This window comes from Megalops cyprinoides, chromosome 15, assembly GCF_013368585.1.
Source record: "Megalops cyprinoides isolate fMegCyp1 chromosome 15, fMegCyp1.pri, whole genome shotgun sequence".
Lineage (NCBI taxonomy): Eukaryota > Metazoa > Chordata > Actinopteri > Elopiformes > Megalopidae > Megalops > Megalops cyprinoides.
This window is the reverse complement of record NC_050597.1, coordinates 25,615,001-25,637,662: the sequence shown is the minus strand read 5'-3', so window position 1 is coordinate 25,637,662 and position 22,662 is coordinate 25,615,001. Positions and strand designations below refer to the sequence as shown.

Genomic DNA, 22,662 nt, shown 5'->3' with positions numbered 1-22,662 from the left:
GTGAGAGAATATGAAACAGTTGTCACATGTCTCTGTGTCGGGAACACTCCAGACCGAGCCGAGAGGTTTTAATTATACAGCCGGTATCTGGTCTTACACGGTAGGCTAGAACTTCAATTAAATGCTTTCCCTTTGACATCTGAGAACATTTGCTTTTCATTGTATATTCTCCCATTGTGCTTACACCACGTCTAAGTGTTTGCCATGACAGAGGCCATAACCCATCGGTCAAAAACGTGATTTTCTGTGCAATACCGGTCAAAATTCCATCAGCCTTCTTTGCAGCAAAATGCACCTCATAACTCGCTTGTGTTAACGGATAACAAAAATAGCTGAATGTACCAAATTAGTACGCTTGTGGCGTGTGTGGGTGTAGCGAGGAATCGGTAAACCTATTTGATGGCATCATGAAAGCCGAGCTGGAGGAACCGCGCTATTTTGATGTTTAGGAATTCAAAGGGGGGTATGGATCTGGGAAATTCTGCGGTTTGCGGATGCTTCCAGAAGAGTGCTACAAAAAATGGACAAAAAGATGCACAGGACACTGTGCCCTTACCCTGGTCCAAAGGACCCAGCACCATTATCTTACATTATTGACTTTCCTCACCCAGAGCCACTTACAAAGCTTATGTATCATCCGTGTATGCACATTTTACTGAATCAACGCGGAATAAGCATTTTGTTCAAGGGTATAACAGCAGCGCCCCACTTGGGAACAGAACCAGCAACCTCCGGGTCACAGCACCTGCTCCTTACCATGCCACACTCCAAAAAACAGCATCAGATCGGGCAGAACACGCTCTCCATCACAGCCGCTGAGGTTCAGGGACCCGCTAGCACATAGGAAACGGGACGTCCTAAGTCTCCCGGTGGTGCCCGGCTGTAATTCCACCTCAAATCAGTTCGAGCCTCCGTGACCAGGAAATAATATCTCTCATCTAACCCCGCTGACACCGCTTTCAGATCCCTCTCCATCTACGCTAAACCCACTCCACTCAGCAACGTGTAATCCTGTCTTTTATATATTTATTTCTGTTTTTTTTTTTGCGCTTCGTGAAATGCCACAGGCTCACGCAGCGAGGCGGCCCCATGGTCCGCGAGTCTCCGCCAGGCACTCCCTGCGTACGTGACGCGCCGGGGGGGGGGGGCTGAGTAACGCGGAGTTTGGGGGGGGCGAGCGAGTGAGTAAGCGGCCGTGTCTGGGAGCTGTCATCTCGATGTGTCGCTGGCTTCTCATCCCCCCCGGAGCTCTTCCTCTTTTCCCTGCTGAGCAGATGGCGGCGAGCAGCTGGTTCGGCATGCAGAGACCAAAGCCCCGCGCACAGATCTCTGTCTCTCTCGCTCCTCTCCCCGTCCACGGCGCCTGCACTCTCTCTCTCTCTCTCTCCACTTCACCAGGGTGCGGTGGTGGTGGGATTGTTTGGACAGGCTGACACCAAGCAGTACAACAATCGCAACCAAACCATTCACCTTTTCCCTCGGAAGCAACACAGTGAGCACTAACGTTTTAAAAACAAACAGCAAGTGCAATGAATCAAGCCCAAATTCCCCAAAAAACAATTACTGAAAGGGAGTCAGGCGAGTTCATTTCCCTTGCCCTGGTTAATACTGTTTGGGAAGTTTAATGCAGTTTGCATTTTTAAATGTTCTTTTGTATTTGAGTTTTTCCATTTAATCATTTCTGCTGCCTCATGAAGGCTAGATTAGCGGGAATGTTGCAAAATATACGGCTGACTTCATTGCAAATCTAATCTGGGGATGTACTGAAATACCTGGAGAAAAATACCCAAAATATAATGGGAAATGAAACTACTGACATGCCAGCGTTATTCAGGATGAATGGAGGACATCCCGTGTAGGGCGAAGCGTGCGCAATACTGCCAACTCAACTTTGTTCTTAACTGTTCCGGATCAAAGGCTAGCTGAGCTCACAATTCACAACAGGAATAAAACCCTGGCCTGCCTCCTATATGTACACACTTTGTCTTAATTTCTGTGGAAGCTAAATTAATGCTGAATCACTTTTTCTGGATAACCTTGGCTATGATCAGAGGCAAAATGGCAGGAAAAACAAAACCAATAATGTGGAGACATGGAGAAAAAAAATAACATGGACATAAACAAATACATCATTGCAGAATCAGAGCTCAATCTGATTTTGCCAGCTAATGGGACTGCACTGTCTCAACAAACTTAATATTTCAGGGCTCTTTTCAAATGGCCCTTGACATTACCATTGGTCATAAGACTATTCTAAGCATTTTCATCCAGCACTGTGTATGCCTTGTAGAATGCTGAAACTGTTCCAAAAAAAATGTTACAAGGGTGTACGGGATACTGTTGTACTGACACTGAAGATCATGATATAGCTACAAAATGTGATGCCACAATGACCGGGGGCAGGGATCGGTAACTATCATAGTATTAACTATAGTAGTATTTCAGCTTTCTGATTTAAATTAGTATTTTCTTCACCACAAACAGGCAGAACAGGAGAACAGGAAATGCTACTGAATGTTACTGAACCTCTTAGGTGTATCAACCTAGAGCCAAGAACACAATCTCACTGATGGAATGTTTTTTTAATTTTTTTACTGTAATTTTCTGTCAGTTTTTGAAGGCCATGTGAACAATGAACACATTTTCAACTTTAAGCACTACTTTTGAACTGTATACCTAAGTGCCAAATGCAGACTCTGAACACGAGATTAGATAAACACACGGGACAGCAGGCAGAGAAGTGATGAGGGCTCCCTCCCCCCCAGCCGCCCGGATCCTCACAATCTGCACATCCATCCATCCCTCGTCAGAGTCTTATCTGTTCCACACAGACAATTATCTATTCAACAAGGTGTGTTGTCATGTTCCCTGCTGTAGCAAGGATAAGGCATATCAGCTCCTGAACTGATTGCTCCAGGTAACATACTTATGGGTATAGCTGTAAATATAGACCAATGGTTTACAATACAAGAGCTACAAAAATTACTGACTACTGACCCCCAATCCTGCAGAGATGACAGACAGGTTGACCTTACAGATGCCCCTTCTAAAACCAAGGTATGCCCCACGTGCAGTGTGAAATATCATTTTGAATGATTACAAACTCAAAGCCAAACCTGTCTAATATGAAACTTCCCTTGAGCCTTATGTAAACGTCCTCTGGTTAGGATAGCACAGCCATTACACCAGAAAATAGGCTGAAGGCCCAATGTTAGGATGAAAGCTACATTCAAGACTTTGACTCTAATTACACAGCTGTGCCACAGCGTTGGACAGGAGGGTTGACCCTCTTCGTGCCCCAACGGTAGACCGCCAGCCTCACCCCACAACCTCCCTGCCTGCGGGTGTGCTGGTGGTTGTTACTGCCCTCTCCTCTGCTGCTCCACGCGCTCATGGTTTTTAATGAGGGGGCCTGTAGCTGATCCGTAGTCATGGCCGGGCCCCGCTGATCGGACACTTATCGCCAATGCACACAGGCGTCCCGCGGCAGCGAGAAGCCACGTCCTCCTCTTTTATCTGCTTCACATTTTAATTATAGTTCTCACAGTGCACGTCAATGGCCTCAGCTACGAGCGTCTACCAAAGGGGAGGTGAGCGCTGAGGCAAAGAGGAGTAAAATTAGGGATGGGGGGGGGGGGGGGGGGGGGGGGGGGGCGGATGGAGTCATGTCCACTGAAAGGTCAGGTTCTTAAAAGGGGTGAGGGAGGATGCCCCATCCCTTCCGACCACCACTCCAGAACAGCACCCTGGGGACCACAAGTACAAGGAAAGCGGCCTTTTTTTTCCCAAATGGCCTTTTTCTCTCCCCCCCCCCACCCGAAAACACGCTTCTCCACTCAACAGCCAGCATTCATCCTTCGCTGCAAATTGTGGTGCTGCGGTAAAGGGTCCTTTTTTTTTGTTCAGGTGAAATTACAGCAAGTGCTAATTTGTATTACCAGTATTTACTTCTGACAGCGTGGCGGCGGAATTCATTCCACAGAAAACCCTTCCATTTTGCCATTCGTTACAGAGTCTGCATTTGAAAGAGTACCATTTCCATCACTGTAATGCTCCCAAGGACTTAAAAGGCAGAATGGAAATTTACAGGGGCTGGAGTTACAGCACGACGGAGACGGCCGGTGAACACAGAGATGTTGTTTGAAACAGGGGACAACACGCAAGGGAACAGACATGAAGCTGCTACAATGCGCCAGAGTCAGAGATGCCCTCCCCACCTCTAAAATTGACCATGTCCATATGTTTCCCAGACAGACTACTCAGGCTTTTACAGACACAACACTGACACCAGGGCAATTTGCGGGACGGTGTGTTAATTCGCCTCTCAGGGTCTGACGGCTAATGAAAGAGGGGCTCTTATTAAATCAGCAATACCCTCGCCTGCTTCCCCCCACTCCCCCGGGCCAGAGAACATTTTAACAATGCTTTTAGGCCTGTCTCTCACACCCAGCACACTACTCCCCTAATTTTGGGGAAGCAGGGGGGGTGTTTGAGAGGGGAGAGGGTGGCGGAGCAGTGCACAGTGCTCTCATCTCCACAGGGTGGAAGGCACTCGCCTTCCTGGGGTCACGTCTGAAAGGCTCACCTTGAACCTCCACCTGCTGCACTGATAACCACAGTCCTGCGCGCACACACACACACACACACACACACACATACACACACACGAGTGCGCACCGCCAATATACAGCACAAAGCAGGTCTGTCTCAGCAAGCTGCAGCTCCTGGACACAGCCATCACAGAAGTATGTCAAACAGGTGGTAGGAGACAGAGGGCAAGAGAGACGGAGAGCAGATACTAATAGGCTTTGAGGATGGCCGAGTCGTATTACAGCCAGACCCTGTGAATATCTCACTGCTTCTCTCCGGTGCACTGTAGGCCTTTTACAGGAAGTATAATTGCATGCTCCAAAAGACAGAACTGACAGAAAACTCAATACCTGGTACCTTATGGTGTTCTCATACAATTTCTGTTCCTATATACCAGTCTGTATTTTTTGTCACTAAGGGAAGGCACTAAGGGATACTACAAAAGGAATATAGGCAATAAGATACAAATGCTGGAGGGAAACCACTGGGTTGAAAAACCCCCCTAGACTGCTTGACGACCGCTGTGAAACAGCCTAAATCACATTTTACAGCTGTAAGCGGCGAGCTGAAACTGGCCACTTTCAGCTCTGTGGGTTTTAAAGCAGATTTTTTTTTTTTTTTATGAAACGCCTTCAATCAGCAGTCGCACATCATTGTCACTCCGGCTGCTGAATATTAACAGCCACTTGCGATGCAACTGTTCTCCAGCGACTGTTCACGCCGTCTGCATAAGCCATCTCTTAAAAAAAAATGAGCACTCTTTTACGGTTATCGAACGCATTTCTGTAAATATGTACATTTCAGATCGCTTAGCCATGCATGGGGAATGCCTGAATGTTTACACGTGTGTCAATCAAGAGATTTCATCGCTGCAAGCAAAACGCTGCTGTGGGACTCATTTCCACTGAACAAATCAAAAGATAAATGAGCAGGACTGCCTCCCTCAGCAGCCCCTCGAATTTATATGATATAAAACCATCTGCGAGGTCACACACCTTGAGCAGAAGGTCCCGCATTAATTCGCACTTCCCAAAATAATAAATAAATTGAAAACAACACAGTCTTAATAAAAAAATAATAAAAATAAGAGAGAGGGGGGGAAAATAAGTCTGTGCTGTCTGGGCGAGCCATATGTGCAATCCATCAAAGAATGAAGTGCCCGCTATTACAGAAATAATATAAAGTACATAAATGTCAGAGTCAAAAGTTCCTTAATTAATACACCCTCCCTGTTATTACCTGCGAGAGTGACTAATACAACACCACTGACATAAAAGGTTCAAAAAGCATTTGTGCAATACTGTAGCTGTCATTCTAACTCATTTCTGGTGCCAACCAATAACCCGGCTGTGCCATTTACCAGACGGAGCACTGTGCCGGTTTGACTAATTTAGTCTGCCGGCAACAAAAACAAAGATATTAGAAATGTCAAAGTGGATTCAGTGCCATTGCTTTTTTTTTTTTTTTTTTTAACACCTCATAACAAGTCTCTCCCGGCTGACAGCGGAACACCTTCAGCCGCTGAGCCCTGATGATTTTCGCAAATCGGGGAGTTTCATCGGAATGTGACAGCGCTCTCTGGAACGGGCGCACCTTTTCCCTTCATGCATTGTGGAAGAGCCCCCTCCGCTTACGTCCACACGCCAGCCAAATGGCTCCTTGGGTCTGAGAGGGGAGTCGTGCGAAGGGACAAGTAAACACAGGGTCCCAATGTGCAAAAAAAAAAAAAAAAGCAACACATTTTTTGTGATCGCCATTTGGGAACACATTTTACAGGACAGGTTCCGCTTTGCGTGCAGAGGGGCTCCTCACCAGTGCGGCACAACGCTAACCAGACGGTAATCGAAACAAACCGACCGCTGGATATTGTGATGTAAATAAATATGTTCGATGCGTTGCGGCTTGTTGTCAGCTTTCATTAAAATTAGTCTTCCGTGGGAAACAAGCTCATTAGCGCAGGCAAGCCTATACGTTTATTTACTGTGCAATTACAGAGTGTGCAAGACCGCGAGGCCCTTCTGGAATTCAGAGATGACAAAGACAGGGAGGAAAGAGGGGAAAAAAAAAAAAAAAAAAGAACTGTATCCATTTCAAAAACTCAGTGAGGGGAAGCTGATCTACCTGCATAACTGAGCAATGTTATCCGAAGCCTGAGGACAGATGGTGACTCCTATCCAGGCGTGAAGTCATGTTTCTCTTTCATTAACCTGACACTCAACACACACACACACACCCGTATCTACTGTGTGCAATCCCACCCCCCCCAGCCTAATTATACCGCTATCGACTTCCTGCGTCTTTCGCTACACCTGTGAGCTCCTGGTGTCCGGAAAGCGCATCGGAGCCGCCGCTCGGTGTGCAGAACCCGTTTCAACAGTGACTCAACAGCTGCTCCGCCAGACAGTGATGCAGGGCTTTCGAAGAGAAGCTCGCTGTCGCCACCAATACAGCGGGATCACACAGAGCCAGAGACGGCACGGAAGGGAAAAGAGCAGCACGCCAATCGGCGGGGAGCACTGCAATGAACTCAGCTCTTACGGCCGCTGTACAGCGGAGAGACGGATACTTCCCCACCTTGGGCTGCGCTACCCCAAGGCTCGCCCATTAGATAACAAGCCAAGTTTGCACAGAGCCCCGTGAGAGTCGGATAGGTGGGGGAGAGCGAGAGGGAGAGAGAAAATAAAAAGGAGGAGGGGGGGGAAATCTGTTTTCCAAGTTCACGCTTCAGCAGGTAGGAACAAGGCAGAGCTGAGGCACCATTTGGGGGGGGGGGGGCTAAGAAAAACAAAACAAGCGCAGGACTGCAGGACTGGAACAGGCAATTTGGCCTCTCAGCAAGACGCATAAACAGGTAAAACTGAGGGCTCCTTCTGATGCAAAACCCAGCCACGGCGATGACAGGCAATATTCAAATCCCGGAGCGGGTGAAAGGTTGCTAAATGGAACATGCAAAGTGGAACAGAAAACAAAGAATAATAATATGACCACCTCTTCACTAGGAAGGGAATGTAGGACAGACACATTGATGAGATTAGGGATAAACTGAAGATATATTCTGATAGATGGGCAACAAAGCGGGATTGGTGACAGCCACGGAAACATATTTGACTTTTGAGTCAACTGTTTCCAAAATCTGCTCTATATCTGATCTACATGACAAGCATCTCCACCGGGATGGGACTGTGTCCAAACCCCTCCCAATGTAGCCCAGATTTGTTTTGGGCCTCACGCTGTTGGTGAAGTGGGGAGGGGGGATTACCAAGATTTCAATGCATTCATTCAATAATGAACCAAATGTTGCAATCTTTGCCCAAGGCTAACATGAAAAATAAATAGGCCAAATACAAAAAACTCAACCTCATCAATGTAGTCTTTAGCTTGGGTTTCACACACAAGCCCAACAGATCTTGCGGATTTTTTTGCCATCAGGTCCAGAATGATGGCTCTGAAGGGTGCGGTCAACACTGCGGCTTCCAGGAAATCCACTTCTTCATACATCTCGCGCAGAAACCAATTATGAAAGGTACCCTTGTATGGCTGGCGGCCATTCAATCAGCGGCAGGCTTTTTTGTGAGGGACGAGTCATTACGACAACCGCTGAGAACACGGAGCCAGCTGTCAACCGGGGCGCAGCGAGAGCTGAACTCTGCAGGCCTGATGAAGTGACAGATCGCCGGGCCGGGACCGCATCGCTGAGGGCTGTTACACGTCTGAGCGCCGGCGATCGCGGCTTAATGGCGCACCGCAGGCCACTCTCGGTCTCAGCAGCAAACGCGCCTTTGGCGGAGAAGAGAGCATATACCTCTGGGGGGGGGGGGTCTTCGCTAGCTCTCCTCCAGAACGCTCCAAAGTTACAGGACTCTCTCCAATACCCTTCCGCTAGGGCCCAGTCTCCCCACACAAAAATACCGGCCTCTCCATCAACACTCCAATATTACAGGTGGACCCCCCAGAGTCCTGTGACACTTCAAATAGACATTTGGAGCTGAAAATCCCTCGGAGACCACCATGATATTGGACATGGACGGGCTAATCCAGAGTAGAGGTCTTTTTTTTTTATTGCTTTCTGCTGGTTTTCCCCTGCAGTCAGACCTGTGCGTTGCCGTGTTCCAACAGCATGCATGTGTACACGCACACAGTAAACACAGCACTCACCCTTACCGCCAACGCCGCTCCCAATAACCTAATTATGAATTAGGTGATGAATTAATCGCGACCTTAAACAACGTTGATACTACTTAGTCGGAGAAGAAAAACAACCCGCCGCCAGGAGACGTTTAATTGCAGTTTTCTAATAAGGGCAGCCGGGGGAAGCCAAGTAACCCATCTTCCTCCCTGCTATCTGTATCCGGAGTGTTAGCCTCGCACATCAAGATGGGGCGGGTCCAGCCGTTGCCATCAATGCCATTTTGGCGGACTGATTTTTTTCCTTTCGAGCAGCATGTGGCTGAAGGGGGAAATGAAACAAGCCCAACAGGATGAGACTTATTCTTTATTCTTATGTTTTTTATAAAGAAAATGGTCTGACCGCAACAACTCCCAAATGACGTGTCCGCCCGTCGCTCTTCCTGTTATTTGCTTTTGCTTGTTCGGGCTTGGCAGGCCGCCGCGCCGGCTTCGGTGAGCGCAGCACGGACCGTTCCCCGAGGCCCACACAGCGAGGCGGCGGGGCGCGGTGCGAGGGGCGGTGCAAGGTGAACCGAGAACGGCAAACCCGGGCTCACAGCACGAAAGCGGGGTCTCTGAACAGGCCCTTACGTCCAGACGAATTCCAGGAGCGAACAGGAGAGAATGGGAGTACTGTCAACAAACCACGTCATTTGAAGAAACAGTCCCAACAAATCGGGAGCGCCTCTGTGCGACAGAGGCGTAGATTAAGGGGAAATTAAGAATGTGTGCGTGTGGCTGTCTCCTGACGCACACAGGGCTGGCACTGCTACGCGAGCGCACGGATGGACGGCACTCGTGCTACGCTGGAATGTCTTTTGAACGAGCGACCTCTGTCTCGGTGCGGCGGGCCCCGCGGGAGGTCGGGAACAGTGCTGATGCTGCTTTTACCTTCATGATTCACTGTCATAGGGACACAAAGCAATAATGTGCAATCGGCACATTCATGACCATCACTCAAGTCTGAGCAACCTTGGGACACACTCCAGTCTTCAGACAGGATTAGGAGGAACAAACAGTGAGATCCAAATAACGGATAAATCACTTTGAACAGCCTTCATTCAAAGGTGCCTGGAATAGCATTTCATCTCCAGCTAAATGTTAGCTCTGGTGGACGAGTCTTTATTACCTTTAATCCGGTTCGCTTTACTCTCTCCTGAAAACTCCATTTCTAATTATTAGCGAAGACAGAAATATCTGACGGTGGAAGCAATATCATTAAGCTGCCTGTCAGTTTAAGCCTTTGACCTCTTTACATTATAAAGAGCGGAGTGCTACCCCCACTTCTATTCCAGAAGGTACCAGTAACCTGAATGCATCGACACATTGCTAATGCAATCCAATTTACCTTTTATAATTTACATCCACGTTATTGCAGTGATTCAGTACTCTGTCCCATAAAGTCTGATTGATTGATCTAAGCGTTCCACATTAAACCCTCATTTTATTAAAATTATGATGCAGGTATAGGGTGTCCTAGTCCACTTCTCCAAACAGGCTAGAATCTAGAGGACGCTGAAAACAATGGAGGCGGTACAATTCAAACATGGTGGCAGTGTCCAGAGTAGACTAAAACTAAGACTGTTCTGAAGTGATTGATTCTAATTTTTAACTGAAGTCCTAACAGGAACACCTACAAGCCTTTTTTGAATGGAGCAGGGCCTCAGTATGGCCTGCTGACGTTTGCAGTGCATTCTGGGGCTGGAGGAAAAACAGTGTGCATGTCAGAGAATGCCTGGGAACGGAGTCAGGAATCTCCTGGCGAGACTCGCAGAGCTGCTGACCTGACGTCCTGAGACGAGGCAGCCACAGACAGCACAGATCGCTTCCAGCCAACCAGACCCCCCTATCTGCACACCCCCCCCCCCCCCCCCCCCCCCCACCCAAAAAATTCCAGAAATCTAATCTGACACAAATAGCATATTCCAGATGGTTTTTTCGTTTCATAACAGCAGGCACTGGTATTGACTACCTATGTGGGAGACTCAGCAGAATAGAATCCATGCAATTAAATATTGAGCTACCCCTCAAATACATAATTATATCCGTTCTTGCGCTCTTGCTGAACAGGCAGCAGAGTAAAATGAAAGAAAAAAAAACACACTTAGCCTTTTTTTTTTTTTTTGAAAAAAAAAAAAAAAACTCTGCAGAAACTGTCCAATTAGCTGCATGTCAGACTAATCAACATCAGACCAAATCCGTGGTGAATACATTACGGGGTTTCTTGTCTCCTGCCCGGCGATGGAAGCTGTTCGTGGCGAACAGCACGCAGTGATAAAGTCTATCCGTGGCTGCAGCGGCCCACGGGCCTGCCTCCCGGGCCCGAGAGCACGTGGATCCGGGAGGCTTAGCCCCTGTGAGCAGCTGGTGGGAAGATGACACGCGGGACACGGGCCTGACTGGATTACCGCTCCCTGCTGGATACTCTTTCAGGGTTCTCATAAAGCGCCCAGGCCAGCGCTGCGTACGCCGGTGTGTGCCGAGCGCTGGGGAGGGGGCTCAACGTCACGCGCAAAGACGCTGCGGCGGGCTAATGCACAGCACAGTTCATTCAAATGCTCGGTCGAGCGTGAGCCTGGACGCTTAATGAATAATTGCTTTTTACGATTCACTCCGCAACTGCTGTGGAATTATCTACCAAAAGTAAATATTTTCTTTCCTAAATCTACTTGTGCGGGTGAATAGCCTATACCTCTTACGCAACCCCGCAGAGTTATACTCTGTGTGTGAAATTTCAATGTGTCATCCCACTCTCAAGCCGGCACAATTATTAACAACGTTTGTGCCACAGGGTAACCTAGCCGCTCGTATATCCTGTTCTTCAGGTATAGAATCAGAGGCTGACAGAGTTCCAGAGAGAGACATGCCAGCACAGCTTTCAACACAAAGCAATACAAGCAGCACAGTCAAATGCCTTTTACTGGAAGCTATGCTGCTGACACATATCGCATAAAATCATAATGCAGGCATGAGGACTGAAGCCAAGTAACCTTACTAACCTTCAGTAATCCCAGAGAGCAAGTTAAGGACGAAAAAAAGTACACAGACACAAAAGTATATAGTTTAAGCTTACTCTTTTCTTACCAGAGAAGCTTCACTCTATAGTTAAGGTTCACACTGGCGAAAATTTGTAGCACATCACTAATGAATAGGTCCAGCCAAGGGGAAATAACAAAAACCCGAGGGTAAGGCATTGAGACCGGGTGGCGGCAGAGTCAATTTGCACAAGAATTGCGTGGCTCTGAAATGCACAACTCCCAGAGGAGCCCTGGGCAGCCCCGCGGTCTCCAGAGCTGAAAGAGCTGCGCTCCTTTCACAAGCCTCTCGGCATCCCCCTGGACAAAAACAACAGGACTGTCTCCTGACAAACTCCACAGGGACCCCAGTATTTACAGACCCTTGCCGGGGCGGCTGGTATGCCAAAGGGATTCCTCTGTTGTGCTGCCAAACAGATTGGAGCCGGAATTCGTGCCTTGGGTTGGGCGGTTCTGACCCCATCTGCCCTCTTTGACGACACGCACACACACACACCAACAATACAAACAATACACTTCTGGACATTCCTTCGCTGTTCATCACAGGGGAAGGATATAGTTTACATAAAAAAATCCATCTGGCTAGACTAGCGCTGGATTCTTCATATCCTGCCTCCTTTATGGCCACATGAGCAAAGTCAACAAGTTTCTTTCAAAAACCATTGTTTGCGCGAGAAAAGTAAAGAGATTCAATCTAAGCAGGGCTTCATCAATGCACCTGCTGTGCCGGCTAATTTCAACAGCGCGGTGGGTGAAAGGAGCAGTGCGGTTTTACTTCACAAGCTCCAATTATGGGGATCACTGAACGTGGGTCCAACATGACAAAACACAAGCTTGAGCGAAGCCAGAGAGTTAAAGGGTAATTATCTTGATCCCAGTCTCGGGCCTAACCCGCGGCGCTCGCTCCAGTCAGACCTCTCAGAGCGAGGCTGAGCGGTAGCCAAGCGGGGGGGGGGGGGGGGTTCTTCTGCAGCCGCTGTGCACTTTCTCCAAATCACTTGCAACTTCTCCTCTCCCTCTAAACCGCACACCAGCAGCGATACTTCCCGGTGTAATCTCGTCAAATCCCTGCACAAACATTTCACACCACTGGCTTCCTAATTGATAAACCTCCGTGGGCCAGCATTACCATACCACAGACCGGAATGAATCGCCCTGAAGCTGGATTTACACCCAAGCTGCTTTTAAAAAAAAAATAATAACCTACAAACAACGTTCTGCAAAGCATTTCGCTGAGCCGGGGATGGGGAAGGGTGGCAGGCAGCTAGGGCTCATCTCCCTCTCTTAGTTTATCCCTCCGGTTGCTGTCTCCTCCAGGATGGAGATCAGAGTGGGAGCTAAGCACCGCTGACAGGTCTTTAAAGGCAGTTTCCTGGGCGGCCGTCCCAGGGAATGAGCGGGCGGGAGGATCCCCTTCATTTGAACAGACGTTAGCAGAAGAGCCCTGTCCGCGCCGCTGTCAGCCAACACCTCTGACTGGAGCCGAGCCCCTCACGCCCTCGTGCGAGCCTGTCCGCCCCTTCTCCTGACAGAACTCTCTGAGCTCTGCCCATGCAAGTGATGCGCTGCGAGCACGGACACCAAACTGCACAGCCGCATGAGGGATTCAGACGACCTGCTCTCGAAAGCCTGGGGTGGGGGACCGACAAAGCCCTCGTTAAGCGTGTGATCAATACTCCAAAATCAAGACTGTCTGAGAAATTCTAAGAATTATCTGGATGAAATCAACCTGTCTATATATTTTTTACCTGTCTATATATAAGTTACCAAGGCACACAGTAAAGAAACTTCAACATGTAAATTGGAAAATAAAGCTGGATTAATTAGAAACTTTGACCAGCCCCTGATGAAGTATAATCCCTATGGCAAGTGAATAGCAGGGTGCCTACAGGCATTAGCACATACAAGTACAGAGTGCAGTGCAAAGTACGATAACAACGTGCAGGAGCTCTGTAAGAAAGATCAAGACAAAGAATGTCAACCACAGATTTTCACCAATTTACAAACCAGTGCACCAAAGGACTTCCAAGCGTCTTTCGTTAACTTGAGGTATGTCCTGTTACGCAAGTTCAAGTCACTACATCTGAAGGGGTGGCGTAGGACTAATTTAGCGGTACATTATTCATCAAAGTGTGCCATGTTATTTTGATTCCATTCATCAACTGCATTATTCCGCCAATGGATACGCGCTGATCTAATGAGAGCCGACAGGGATTGCCATGCCAATGTCATACATCAATTTCCTCCGGTAGCGAAGTGCCTCTTCCGACTTCACACATCGAGGAGCACACGGATGAGACAATAAGTCGGGAGGAGCATGCGAAAAGGACATCCAGCAACTCGAGTCTTTCTACCGACTAAAGTCCAATGGGCTCCGAGAGACGTGGCAAGACCCAGGTTATAAAGACTTCAAGCACGCACGCACGCACACGCACACACCAGCCTTCGTAAATTCATCAGCCTTAAAATGATTAACGATGACAAAACACGGCGCGGTCTTGAACTGTGCACTTCAGATAGTTGGTTTCCATAGGCATACATGATGAAATCGGACGAACACGAGTTAGACTAAAGATTTCTCCAATTTCCCCTTTCGGCTCGGCTACTGATATATTCTTCACGCAGTTTATACACATGGTTCACGTTTCAAATTCTACAGCAATAGTAATTTTACTTACCAAAACGGTCCAGTGAAGGTTGAACTACATCCAAAATCTTGTTCGTCAATCTAATATGTATCTGGCTAGCTATCGTTGGCTAGCTTGTTACAATTCTATTCCCTGTCAAAAATTAAGCACAGGTTCCCATACAAAAACAGTTGTTGCACTGGCTATGCAAGAATTGATGAATCGTTCATATAATTGTGAACACACTGTAATTTTGCTATAGTTAAGACAGACAGATGGCTACCTCTCCTCGTCGTGATCGATCCAAACTAGCTAGGCAGGTGCCTAGCCATACTTCCAAAGCCATTAACGTTATAGCGCCATAGAAGGTAGACGTGACTTCGTATAGTATAGTTCAGAGTAGGTATTTTAGATACCATTCTGTCTGATTTTAGCACGCTATGCCGTTTGCTCTCGAATCAGTTAGCTATTAGCTACGTACCTGTAGCAATTTTTTCTCGAACCTACCGTTAGCTAAGTTTCAGCTGAATTAGCTAACGGTAAACTGCTTTGTAAGACGGAGCTAACGTTCCAGTGGATTGCACTAGCCAGACATATATGGTCACTTGATATTTGATATCACGCAAAATAACTGGAATAGCTAGACAGCTTGTTTCCAACGTATAGAATGATACAGCTTGCTAGCGATCTAGCAAGCTAGCAAATGTCACTGCATTTCGAGAGCATGCTAGCCAGCTAACCAGCCAGTGAGCAAGTAGTCAAACATATTCTTAACTAGGTGGCCAAGTTACCCATCTTATATCCTTGAAATCAACTAAATACAAATAGGTAACAAGCTGGCCGTTAATGGGTGCATTTACACATTATTAATAGCTGATAGCATTTCTTCTCATGTCGAGAATATTGGCAGAACAGACTGCCTCCGGTGATATCCGACTCCCACTCAATCACTGAAACCCGCAGAAAAAATTATATAAAATGTCAGCTAGCCGGCAACTTTACTCCGAAAGCTACTCAACTATCTTGCAGAGGAAATATTATAAAGTGGTTCTGGAATAAAATGTGAGCCAAAACACAGTCTCTGGTGCGTTTCTATGGTGCAGTTGACTCAGGTTTGTCACTGAGCGTGAATCACTCCAGGCTAGCTCGCAGGCTAAGCTACGATTCGGGCTCGGTTCCGTGGCCCGCACAACCAATGTGAGCGAATGATACTCTAAATACTCCAAATATAGCATTTTCCATATCCTTTAATAGACATGATGGTTAAATGTCAGGATATTCTATTACTTCGGTCTTACCTCTTCAGTATCCAAAGTAAGAGTCGCGCCCTGCGGAGTCTGAAATGCAACACTGACTCGGTGCGGGATAATAAAGTTTATCCGCTTTTTTCCTCTTGAGCAGGCACCGCAACAGTACGGTTACGTTAGCCAGCTAGCCGAGGCTGGCAAGTTATCCTGTCCTTCTTGTTCAGCCTTGCAAATACACACCGCGGTTCTAGTAAGCTATCTAACCACCTGACAATTATCCCCCGGTGTTTCCAGTCTTTCTTTAGGCGGCTATCCGCGTTAATGCTATATCTGTTTTGAGATAAAGTTTATCTCCTTCTCTCCTCCTCTGCCGCCATCTTTCCCCGCGGGGCACGCCGGGTAATCCTCAGGAATCCCCACGTACCGCGCGTCCTGACGTGAGGGTTTTTTTTGGAAAGGAGACGGCAGGTGGGCTCCTCCAACTCAAGTCGATTGGCCTCTGGCAATTGAATGATCCGAAACACTCTTGACTGTAAGAAGGGGACACTTCTCTTGCTGACTTCACCTGAGGTGCAAAGCAAGACCATGTTATCTCCTATCTTAACATCTGATCGACCTGCTGTAGGCGCGTATGAAGTTGCTGAAATGTGTTGACTGTAAACTAGGAGGTTCTTTGCTGCAAATGCAGACGGCGGCTTGTTTGGAAACATTCCACTTTTCAAGATAAAGTGACAATGAGATCATAACATCCTTTTTCAAGCTACCTGTAGAAAATGTAACGTTAAGTGTAATGTAACCGCAATGTAACGTTAAGCTGAACAGTGTTTAGTGAATCCTGTAGAGTTTTGCCTGTCCCCATTTCGTAGCACCATTACGCAAAAATAATTATTTATCCTTTGTGGACAGAAAATCACAGGTGAACTTGGGGACCAGTTCTGTATAACAGTTCTGTATATAACATAACAGGAGTAGGCTACATATCAAAGATATATTTTACTGACGTCAGCAATAGTTGTGCTTTTTTAATTTCACAAACTGCAACATATCGTTTCTGCTACTTGATGTAACCTATCGTATTTACTGTTTTATTATTCCCGCGTTAAAACTGAATGAATCCATTTGAATTTCTGAAGGAAGTTCAAATGAATCAGTGCATGTTATCTCAGCATGGGACGAGGTGCATTCGGATCCCACCACCAGATGTCTCTGCAAACATCAGCAGCGATCGTAATGAATGCCTCACCCAACCGGGAGCCTTGCCATCGGGGTGAATCATCATTTGTCATGAAGCATCTGGTCAGGACAAGAAAGGACAAGCTTGTGAGTCTACGGTCCCTCTGGGCGTGGTGGTGAACGCTGGTGAGAGACTCGGCAGCAGGTGGCACTCTTGGATTCTAGCTGACGTAGGCTATATGATTCAAAAGAGCAAGTCACATTCAACAAGCTACAAACCCATTTTGAGTTAATGACTCGGTTGCTGATTGACTGCTTTGATGCTTTTCTATTCGTTTAACTTGACCGTTACCGCCAGGTCACTTTGACCTAAGTGATACAGTGAACTCATAATTGACCATCCCATCACAAAATACCATGTAGGGCACATTATTGAGTTACTAGCACTGCCAAGACTGTAAACCTCAGGTGCTTGTTAAATTACGCTTTTTATATTATCTTCATTGAGCTGTTTGTCATCAGGAATGATAGATGTTGGTTAGTGAATAAATAAATAATGGTATTGTCACTAGTTTTCAAACTGGGAGAGCTGGTATTACGGCCATTTTCGTAAAATTTCCAGTGGAGAAGAAATGCAGAACTTCAGTCATTCGTTTCAGACACGTAACCTATTACACAGCCTTGGGTAACCTTACGCCCTCTGTCAGACTTCTCACTCCATGTGACGCTGGTTTGTGCTGGCGATGCCCCGTACGGTGGCAGCAGGTTGGATGTTAATGCTTTACTTGCCCACCAGACAATGAGACTTGAGGACAGACGGCTAGGACCGCGTGTCACTGTAGCCGGCGAGCCCTCCGACAGTCTCGGCGTGACGAGCAGTCAGCAGGGGAAGCAATTATTTGCATTTTAGGTGGAAAGAAAAATAAATTAAAAACACCAAGTCAGCTTGAATAAAGTGCCGCAACACCTGCCGACTGAGACCACGTCGCAGCCTGTGCGTCTCCTCGTCAAAATAAATCCCCTAAAATCCGCGCAGCCGGAACGGCTGCGCACCTGGGCTGCCACGTCTGTCTTGGCTGAGGGTTATGAAGGCAAGAGGATTATAAATTTCAATTAGATTTTTAATGTTACCAATTTCGGAAATAAATAGAAGAATACAGAAAAATCAGATTCAAAAAATCTGTTCCTACAATTTTTACAGGCAACTATGTATACCCTATTTTGCGTTGACAACAAGAACAGCAATTGTGTTGGTTCTGTTTTATCATGCATGACCCAGGCTTTGTTTATTCCATAGCAACCCTTTAGATACAATGAGTGCTCCACTGTGTAGCTATATTTTGTCTGAAGTACTGAAGCCATGATATCTTACAAAACAAATTTTGAAGAGTTGTTTCCAATGCAGAGTGGTTACCAATGGCAAAGATCTTTCTATGTGCAAAAGCAAGAGAATACAATAATTTAAGATAACCTGTGGTGTTCGGTGTAAGAAGGCTGCACTGTGGCTGTGATCATTTAGAATTCGATTTGCTCTAAGTGGAGGCAATAATTGCACAAAATTGGAACCGCTGTTTGATTTTCACACAGCCCCCGCAGGACAGTTGAAGGCGCAAATGCGTCTGAAGAGCGTTGCGAGGCCTGCGGAAAGCTCCTGCCTCCGTCTCCCATGTTGACGTTTCCTCTGTCATGCTTGCAGCTTGCCTCCAGCAATGTTTGTTTTCCCTGGTTTGGAGAGTGTTCCAGACCGCTACAAAACCCCGATCCGGGGCACAGCAGGAAAATCTGCCGCTCCTCGGCTGAGGCTGTGTGCATGGTAAGACTTGTCAATTTGTGGCAGGGAGAGTGGCAGCACAGCCAAATCACTTCACCATAGGGTTCCAACACACTCCCACAAGGGTTTAAAACAATGCATTTTTGTTTTTTAGACGGTTGCAATATACTACAGAACCATTCAGGGATACTACTAATTCAGTCCTCTGCTCTCTGTAATTGCGAGGAAGTATCATTATCTCACATTATGGACCATTTTTACAATCCTCCCTGTACAGACATGCAGGGTAGATTGAATTGAATTGAACTGAATCCTCAGTAAAGTTAGACAGGGGATTGGTGCATACCTCTGAAATATGAACTGCTAATCAAGCTCGCAGCAAACAAAACATTCACAAACAATTACAGCATTGGTGTTTGTTTAGAGCAGATTAGGGTGGAGTAAAGGGGTGATATTTGACAAGTAACTGCTGCTTTGTAAATAGCACTAACTTTAGACTGATATATAGGATTCCCCACCTACATCATTATCTATCTGCATGACAAATGCCACTTTGTAGGTGTATAGTCACGTATTTTATACACTATCCAGTTATACAGCAATTTATGTTAAGTACCTCAATGTTACAATGGCAGTGTTGCACTTTGGATTCAAACTTGCAACCTTGCATTAGCCTAAAGCATAGCACAAGCCTAAAGTCTTAGCACGCTCCACACTGTCACTCAGATTCAACAAATATAAGCCAAACTCTGTCCACCCCCACTATTGAAATAATGCTATTATGCTATTGAAATATAGACACAAGAACATTGTATTCTGACATACACACTAATGGTTGTGTCTGGTTCAGTTGTGACACTAATAATCAAATATTGTGTTGTACTCACAGGAATTGAATGCAACCCTTAAGATTTAGATAGATGCACAAATAGGTGGATATTTAGTGTGAATACAAATTAAATGCTAAAAAAATGAACAGGATGAATCAGGAAAATTCTTAGTCAAGAGTCTGTAATGTAGCTCATTTACAGTGTTTTATTCAATGCGATACCAGGAAAAGCCACAAGGGGAGGATAGGTGTCAATTATTACATTGACTGTACACTTCAGAAACTTTAAGCCTTGAATCTTCATGTTGGGTAAGAAAGAACACCCAAGTGTGACCTATAGTTATTTTGTAATATACTCAACAATGTTCAACAGCTGGTGTTAGGAAGGCAAAACCTGCCCGTTTTGTCATATGAGTTAGCATATGTACTCAAGAAATACAGTCATAGATCTATATAGATATTTGTTGTTCTAATTCTCTTTCCTAATTTATGTACAGTTGGTATAGGAGAAACGGTATTTCATTCTTGATTGAATGCAAGTGCAAATGACAATAAAGGAAATTTTTAATCTAATCCAAACAGAAAACAAATATAGTTCATCTTGTCTTGCAACATTTTTTTTACCAGAGAAAAAAGAAAAGATATGTGTGTATTGTTAAATAGCTACTTTTCAAAGAGCAAACACAATTAGCAATAGAAGAACACACTGCTGTTGTATTTGAGTGTAGTGACATTCGGAATTGCTGAAAAGGCTCTGAGAAAAGATGTTGTGAAAAGGCTGAAATTCTCACTCAGTATTAAGCTGCACCATTTTCCACATTATCAGCCCATGGACAAGATAGTTGTTGCACTCCAAAATGTGAAATGTTAATAGAAATACAAAAAGAAAATTGCTATCCAGCCCTACATTGTCTCATTACATCCCTTCATCCATTCCTGTTAAGTCAAGTTTTGCTACAAGTACTAATTAAAATTTATCAGCTGCACACTTCAATAACCCTTCTCTGCTTTAATTGCTGTGCCGTTATACTTTATGGCTGTAAATGTCAGGGTGGAAATAACAAGCACCGACAAGCAAACTCACGCACCGCCACTGGCCCGTCTGAAAGTTCATTATCCGTCTCAAAATATCAGCCTCAGTGCCTTTTAATTGCTTGAATGGATCGGAGCGCCGACCACAAAACCCGGCAATACAATGGCTTCATTTAAGACCTGAAAGGGTCTTTAGTGTCTTTCCAATAAACCTGCGTGCCTATTGAGCGGCAGCCCTGAACAAAGTGCACCACACCACAAAACCCAGATTTCACAGTTGCCCAGGTTACCTTGACCCCGATGGTTCTCAGGATTAATTAAGATTAATGAATGGCATCATATCTATGCAAATGGCACCCTGCTAGGGCTTGCTACTCCTGCTATGGTTTAAACATATTGAGTCTGCCCCCCTACCTACCCACCCACAGTGTCCCCCTCTGACACTGTCCTCCCACAACCTACCAGTCAGGAAGTGCAGAGGGTGAATCTGCCCCATCCCAGGCAGATGCTGCATAGTCCCCTGAGCCGCCGTGCTACTTCCTGTTTTAATTAGGTCTAAAACGATGGTAAACAAGGGAACAGAGGACGCACCTGCGACTGAGGTGTGTGATGGATTTGTAGCTGCCTTCTCTGCTATTAATAACAAGTCAGAGCTCAGTCAGATGACAAATCCCCCTGGTGTCTGAAGTGCTGCCTGACAAATTGGACTTGGCAAAAGTAGAGTCGTAAATGTATGTTTCGGTATGTTTGTAATCGTAGGCAATAAATATTAAAACATCTGCTCCACTTTGTGTTCTTTGAATATTTTTTAACAGTTAATAGCCAATGAAAACCTAAGGAATACTGCTGGCAAGGGCTTAGAATATCCTCTGCTCAGGGATTAAGGTTATGTTCAAATGATTTCCTTTAGCTGGCACTTGAGGAAGATTCGTACTCACAATAAAGGCCTAACTCATCCTGACCTTGGCTCGGGTCTTAACCTTTTTAATACCTTAAGCCATGTAAGGACCTCACCTTTAGCCGTGACCTTTAACCGGGAATTCACGCCTCAGGGGCAGTTAAGACCCCGAAGCTCTCTCCTTGCACGGAGTGAAATACACCATATACTGGATTACAGCACTGCAAGTGTAAGGGGCCATTAGAGCCCCTGTGTTCACACCACCCGCTGCTACGGCTTCTCAAGGCGCATCTGTGAGGACACGGCACCCTTCAGAGCGACAAGCTGTGCCAAAGCTCAGGTCCCATGGCGACAGCCAGTTTAATTTTTTTAATCTGCTTTTTACCTGTCCCTCAGGATTCAGATCGCTGCAATTTGCCCGCCGTTACTGGTGGAATTACACATTACATTTGCGGTCACACAATAGTGTGACAGCACACTCCGCACCTCTGGCGCTCAAGGCAATTGATTAGCCTACTGGCGGTTATTCATTAGCGTGCATTTCAGGGCCGCCGCTTTGCCACAAGCAGTTGTGGCAATCAACAATCTGCTTCAAATCTGCCCTTTCTTGTCTTTGTTGATTGCTGGCTTGCAGCTGGGGAGGCAGCTGGCTTCCGAGGACCCCAGGACTGAGGGGACGTGGCTATTTTTGCAATCAGCGATGACAGGCCGGTCGATCTTGACAAGGGCCTGAGAGACCCTTCTGCATTCCGCGAGCCCGACCAAGTGTGCTTGGTGCGCGCGCGGAGAAAGACAATAAGCTCCCCGCTCCCATCAGACAATGGCCCACGCCGCCTCTTCCAGCAATGGGAGAAATGGCAAGCATGCTCATCGCTGTGGCGGGCCGCGGACGGCAGCTGCCGTTCTCATTTTTCTCCCCACTTCACCCCCCCCCCCACCGCCCGGCCCCCCCACAAGCTTCTGCCCATGGCTGTTATTTTAGAACGCCTCCTGAACCATCCTCCTTCGAAGGCTCTGTTTATGATGAAGCACAGCTTGAATGTGACGTGGGGAGGGCGCCTGTTTTTCGGCAAATGGCCGTCCGCAGATGACAGCATCGGCATAAAAGTAATCTTGGGGCGGTTCAGACTTCAAAGGGAGATGGTCCCGCGCCCCAACTGAAATAGCGTCACATTTCAGCACCCCCCCCACCCCCAAATGCATGGCTCTCTCTTGTGAAGACAGGATGCTGGAGCGATGCCAGGAGATGCGGTGGGACCAGGAGGGACCGGCACAAAAGCCAGCGGCCAAACT

The 22,662-nt window shown here is 46.6% G+C and overlaps 1 protein-coding gene across 2 annotated transcripts in view; it reads right to left on the bottom strand.

The window, feature by feature from the left end:
* Window positions 1-22,662, bottom strand: part of tjap1 (tight junction associated protein 1 (peripheral)) — a 98,991-nt gene that overhangs the window by 42,069 nt on the left and 34,260 nt on the right. The window contains exon 1 of one of the 2 annotated variants that reach the window (XM_036546278.1): window positions 15,718-16,033. The exons of the other annotated variant lie outside the window; for it this stretch is intronic. The gene's annotated coding sequence lies outside the window, so the exon portion shown is untranslated. Of the gene's footprint in view, window positions 1-15,717; window positions 16,034-22,662 lie in introns of those variants that run through there. 2 annotated transcript variants of the gene reach the window in all.